Raw genomic sequence first — 5,399 nt, forward strand, 5'->3', positions numbered from 1 at the left:
TTACTCTAACTTACTCACTGGGGGGCGGGGGTACAGCGGGGGTGGGGGGAGTGGGTTGGTGGGTGAGCAGAAAGGTCCTGGGGTGCTCCGCTAAGGGAAGGGCTTGGCTATCTGACAGGGTGGGCAGGGTGCCTGGGGGCGGAGCTTGCTTCAAGCCCAGCTTTTGCAAATCACATGCAAATCCTTCTGCCCAGAAGGCGTACCTGCTAGACCCCATGTGACAACACCTGTCTCTGTCTGGACGGTGGGGTGGAGCTGTAAGGGGGGGCGGTAAACCCCACAAGTGTAGGATTGTGGGTGTTTCCTGGGAATAGGAGTTGAGGCCTGGAGGGACTGTCATAGGCTCCAGAAGGCGGGGAAGGAGAAGCCTTTTGCCTTCTATCCTCCGAATAGTGGGGAACCAGTGAGAACAGGACTCCTTCCTTATCCAGGACTCCTGATCCAAGGAGGAATTCCATACCTGTTTGGTTTTTTGTTTGTTTGTCAATATTCCTGGACTTCAAACCCTAACTTACCCTCCAGGAGCTTCCTCCTGGCACGCGGAAGGGCTGGGGAAGCTCAGTTCTCCCTTTAGTCTAGGTCGGTTGTGATTGGAGACCTGCCTCTCAGACCCCAGAAACTGTCCACCCTGACGCCCAAGGCCATGTTTGCCTCCTCAAGCCTGTAGTGCTTTGTCAGCCCTGAGTGCCAAGCTCTCAGAAGCTGGTAGTTTGTCATCTCTTACTCCGTGGCTCCATTCTGCCATGGGGAGCCAGTTAGCAATGAAGGGCACCCTCAAAGAGAAGGCAAACTTGCAGGTCAGGAGCAAGGACTGTCCCATCCCCGTCCTCCTGCGTCCCGGGGAGAGGGGTACCTCGGGAACAAGGGCTTAGTCTTTGGAGGTCCCAGTGACTGAAACACAGCCTGGGGCAGCTGGTTGGTTCTCTGAAGGGAGTTAGTGTGGGGTGCATAGATGCGAGGCTCTACCCCGGGCACCACGGACCTGGAGATCATCCCTCCGGCAGCTGAAGGATGAGGCCAGCGCCACATCCTGTTCAAACCGCACTGGAGGCCTCTCCTTCCTAGGTTCCTGTCGCCTCCCCAGTGTGGCTCTGGCTGCTGCTGCTGCTGCTTCCTTCAGGAACAGGGCATTTCTTTACTTCCTGCTGATGTTGGCAGAGATCACTTTCTATTGGTTGTGACTTAACTCCTGACTACCCCAGGGCAGCTGCAGGAGATGAGGTGGGGTCTCTATGGCAGGTGCCACATCCTCCCTTTCTGTTCCTGATACAGGGGACGGAGCCCAGGCCCTCAGACACAACAAGCAAGTGCTCCACCATTTGGCTTCATCACCAGCGTTTTCTGGAATTTTTTTTTTTAAAGAAGATATGAAAGTGGAGAGTCATGCTCCTTAAAAAAAAAAGATTTATCTATTTATTATATATGAGTACACTGTCACTCTCTTCAGACACACCAGAAGAGGGCATCAGATCCCATTACAGATGGTTGTGAGCCACCACGTGGTTGCTGGGAATTGAACTCAAGACCTCTGGAAGAGCAGTCAGTGCTCTTAACCACTGAGCCAACTCTCCAGCCCCACTTTTTTTGAACTTTTAATTCATCATTTTATTTTATGTGTGCAGGTATTTTGTCTGTGTGTCTGTCCACCACATGCATGCCTAGTGTCCTTGGGGGCCAAAAGAGGACATTGTATCCCTGGGAACTAGAGTTACAGATGGTTATGAGCTGCCAAGCGGGTGCTGGGAATTGAACCTGGGTCTCCTGGAAAAGAGAATTAAGGTATCCTTAAGAGCAGCCAGTACCTTACCCACTGAGCCATCTCTCCAGCCCTTAATTTCTAATTTGAAAGTATCTCACTAGGCTTCCCAGGGTGACATTGAACTCCTTCTGTAGCCCAAGCAAGCCTTGAGCTCTCAGCTCTTCAGACCCCCAGTAACCGGGTGCCGAACCACACCACTGGGCTTTCCTTAGATTTGCTGTACTGAGATGACGTCTCTCTAGCCCTGCCTGCCCTGGAACTCTCTATATAGAGCAGGCCGCTCTTGAATTTACCGAGCTCCCCCTGCCTCTACTTCCCAAGTGCTGGAACCAAAGGCACATGCCAACATATCCTTCATAACTTTTTAAAAATGATATATGTCTGTAATCCAGCACTAAGGAGGCAGAAGTAGGAAGACCAGGACTCAAAGTTATTCTCAGCTATGTGTAGTAAGTATGAGGCCAGCCTGGGCTACATAAGACTGTCACAAACCACAAATGAACAAAACTAAAAGCAACACAAGTAATTATTATACCTGCAAAATTAATGATAATACTTATTACCAATGTTTTTGAGACACTCTGACTCTGTAGCCCCAGACAGCATAGAAGTTTGCCCTGGCTAGCAAACTTGTGGCAATTACTCCTGCCTCACCCTCTCAACTGATGGGATTACACTTCAAGGGGAAGCGATGGAGTCATAGCTGTGGAAGACAAATGTCATTGTTACGCGGCCCTTACTTTTCCTCTTGCTTTCTCTTAGAATTATGTTTGTCTCTCTGACAATTCCCCCCACTAGTCTCGTTAGATCCGAGAGGCAGCAGCGCCCTCTGGTGTCCATAGCTCAGACCCACAAGGGGAAGAACAAGAGAAGAGGCCTGGGGAAAAGGGCAAGGTCACATGACTCCGCCCCAGGGTGCCAGACCACGCGCTGGGATGGTCTGCCAGACTTTGCATCCCCATTCTGGGAAGCTAGGCTGTTGGGAGTCTGCAGAGATGCGGTCGTCACAGTTTACATCAGGGCCTGTACTAGCCAGAGCCAGCCTGGACCGAGAAGGAGATAAAGTCGTTTCCAGAAACTTCTGCCGCACGAATCATCCTTCCACAGGATGGAGGTAACAAGCCTTTACATAAACCACGGCCAAGGACTCTGGCTTTAGAAAAGCATTTTGGAAGGGTGTTTTCTTTCCAAAGGGGGGGTCCCCCTTCGTGGATGGGGACAGCCAGGTCAGCACATGGGTACCAGTACATCTTGGGCTGCTTCTGATACTAAGGCAAATACCATACTGGCCCCTGGCAAGCCTAGGATTTTTTTTTTTTTTTTTTTTTTTCTTTTTTTCTTTTTCTGAACGAGGACAAGTGAAAAGGGCACTTTGTTGAGCACTTCCTGCGTGCTGGATGTTTTTTTTTTAATTCTCATTTGACCATGATTCTTCGAGTAAAACGGTAGCATCTACTTCTTTGGATGGTGAGGCTGATTGACAGAGTTGCTCAAACCTGCGGTTTCTCCTGCCCCACAACAGGCCTCGGATGGAAGCTGGGTTTGGTTGTCAGAGAGGAGAGCCATGAGCAGAAGACGGCTCCTGCCTGCCCACCCCACCCCCATTTATCATAAAGGGCCATTTGTGTCGGGAGCCTGCTGGAAATCGGTCGGGAGATTCCAGTTCCTGTGGTCTCAGGCCCTCAGGTGGGGAACAGAGACGGGCCCAGGGGGGGATAGGAAGGAGGCTTGAGTCCTCCCTGCGCTTGCTTTGTAAGATGTGGTTGACGCAGACTTTTGAAGAGGCAACTCAGGGCACTGGTGCCAGACTGGGTCCTTATGCACTGTCAGGCCATTCCCCAGCAGGAAGAGCTGCCGGTAAAAACCAGGATCAGCTTGTGGGTGTGAAAAATAAACCAAGCAAATAAAAGCAGCAGGGCTGGAGAGCTGACTGGTGGTTAGAGGGATTTGTGGAGGTTTCCATTTCAGTTCTCGGCACTCACGGCAGGACACTCACTGTGTCTGCAGCTCCAGTTCCAGGGCTTACTATACTTCTGGCCTCTGTGGTGGGCACTGCACTTGGGTGTATATATCTCTAGATACGCTCACACACACACGGAATTAAAAATAAGGTACATCTTTTTTTAAAAGATTTATTTATTTGTTTATTTATTTATTTATTTATTTATTTATTTATTTATTTATATGAGTACACTGTAGCTGTCCTCAGACACACCAGAAGAGGGCATCAGATCCCATTACAGATGGTTGTGAGCCACCATGTGGTTGCTGGGAATTGAACTCAGGACCTCTGGAAGAGCAGTCGGTGCTCTTAACCACTGAGCCATCTCTCCAGCCCCCCAAAATAAGATAAATCTTGAAGGAAAAAAAAAGTAAAAAAACTACCTCTTTCCTCAAGGCAGATAAGAAATAAATGATTCCGGCCTGGGAACAGACTTAGGCTCCCCCAAATTCCATGTTCCAATATGGTGGTAAGTTTTGTGAAGTTTTAAATATAAAACTAAGAAAGTCATAAGTCAACACTTTTCACGTCATGGGTGAGTACGTAAGGTAGGTGGTTACAGCAGATTGGGGACATCTCTGCTATCAGCCTCAGATACCGTCTGACGGCACTCTTAGCTTTTGGATTGGTGGAAGGTAAGGGTCTGCTCAAACATTCCAAAGGACTTACCTAATAGTTATGGTAGGCCACACATGGAGGTGGGCGGTAAATGGCTTTTCAAAAGAAAGGCTCCGGGCTGGAAAGATTGCTCAGTGGTTAAGAGCACTGGCTGCTTGCTCTTCCAGAGGTCCTGAGTTCAAATCCCACCAACCACATGGTGGCTCACAACCATCTGTAGTGAGATCTGATGCCCTCTTCTTGTGTGTCTGAAGACAGCGACAGTGTACTCATATAGAATAAATAAATCTTTAAGAAGAAAAGAAAAGAAAGGGTCGACATAGCCAAGATAGAGTACTTATGCTTCAGGCCTGCAATAGTCTGACCTTTTATTTCCAAACGCTTACATCCTAATCAACCCGAGGCTATAGGTGCAGCTTCTTTCTGAGGTCTTTGTTCACAGTGCCAACTCGGAACACGACCAGAAGTGTCACTGTAGCCCAAGCTTTCCTTCCACTCTGTACCTCAGTCTACCTTCTTGGTGAGCAAAAGCAGAGCTAGTAAGGACTCAGTGGGCGCAATGCCCAGAGGGACCAGCAGAGGGCAGCATGCGCACAGGAAATTTGACTGACATTCAAGCAGAATTCAAGAGGCAGCTGGACTCTGAGTAGATCCAAGATTTTAGAATTTGATCCCCCTGCATACACTCTCTCTGAAAGGGTGTGTGTGATCTCACCCCCATTCTTGTCACTGTGCCTTTGTACCCCTGTAATCCTCATTTGCTTACCTGTCATTCTAGGTAAGCACACAGTGTATCTGCTAAGTCAAGAGTGGATGTGCGTCAGTGTGTCCAGTGGCACTGGGACCGAAAAGATGACACATCTATAATCTCAGCACTGGACAGGCCTGATGTTCAAAGCTGTCCTTTGATCTCTACATAAGCACTGTGTGCACACAAAACAACCAGGGGCTCAGTCTTGAAGGTAGTCCTTGGAGGTACAAGGAGAAACACAGCAGAAGGAACCGGACAAAAAACACCTT

The sequence above is a fragment of the Micromys minutus genome (genome assembly GCF_963924665.1).
Source record: "Micromys minutus genome assembly, chromosome: 16".
NCBI lineage: Eukaryota > Metazoa > Chordata > Mammalia > Rodentia > Muridae > Micromys > Micromys minutus.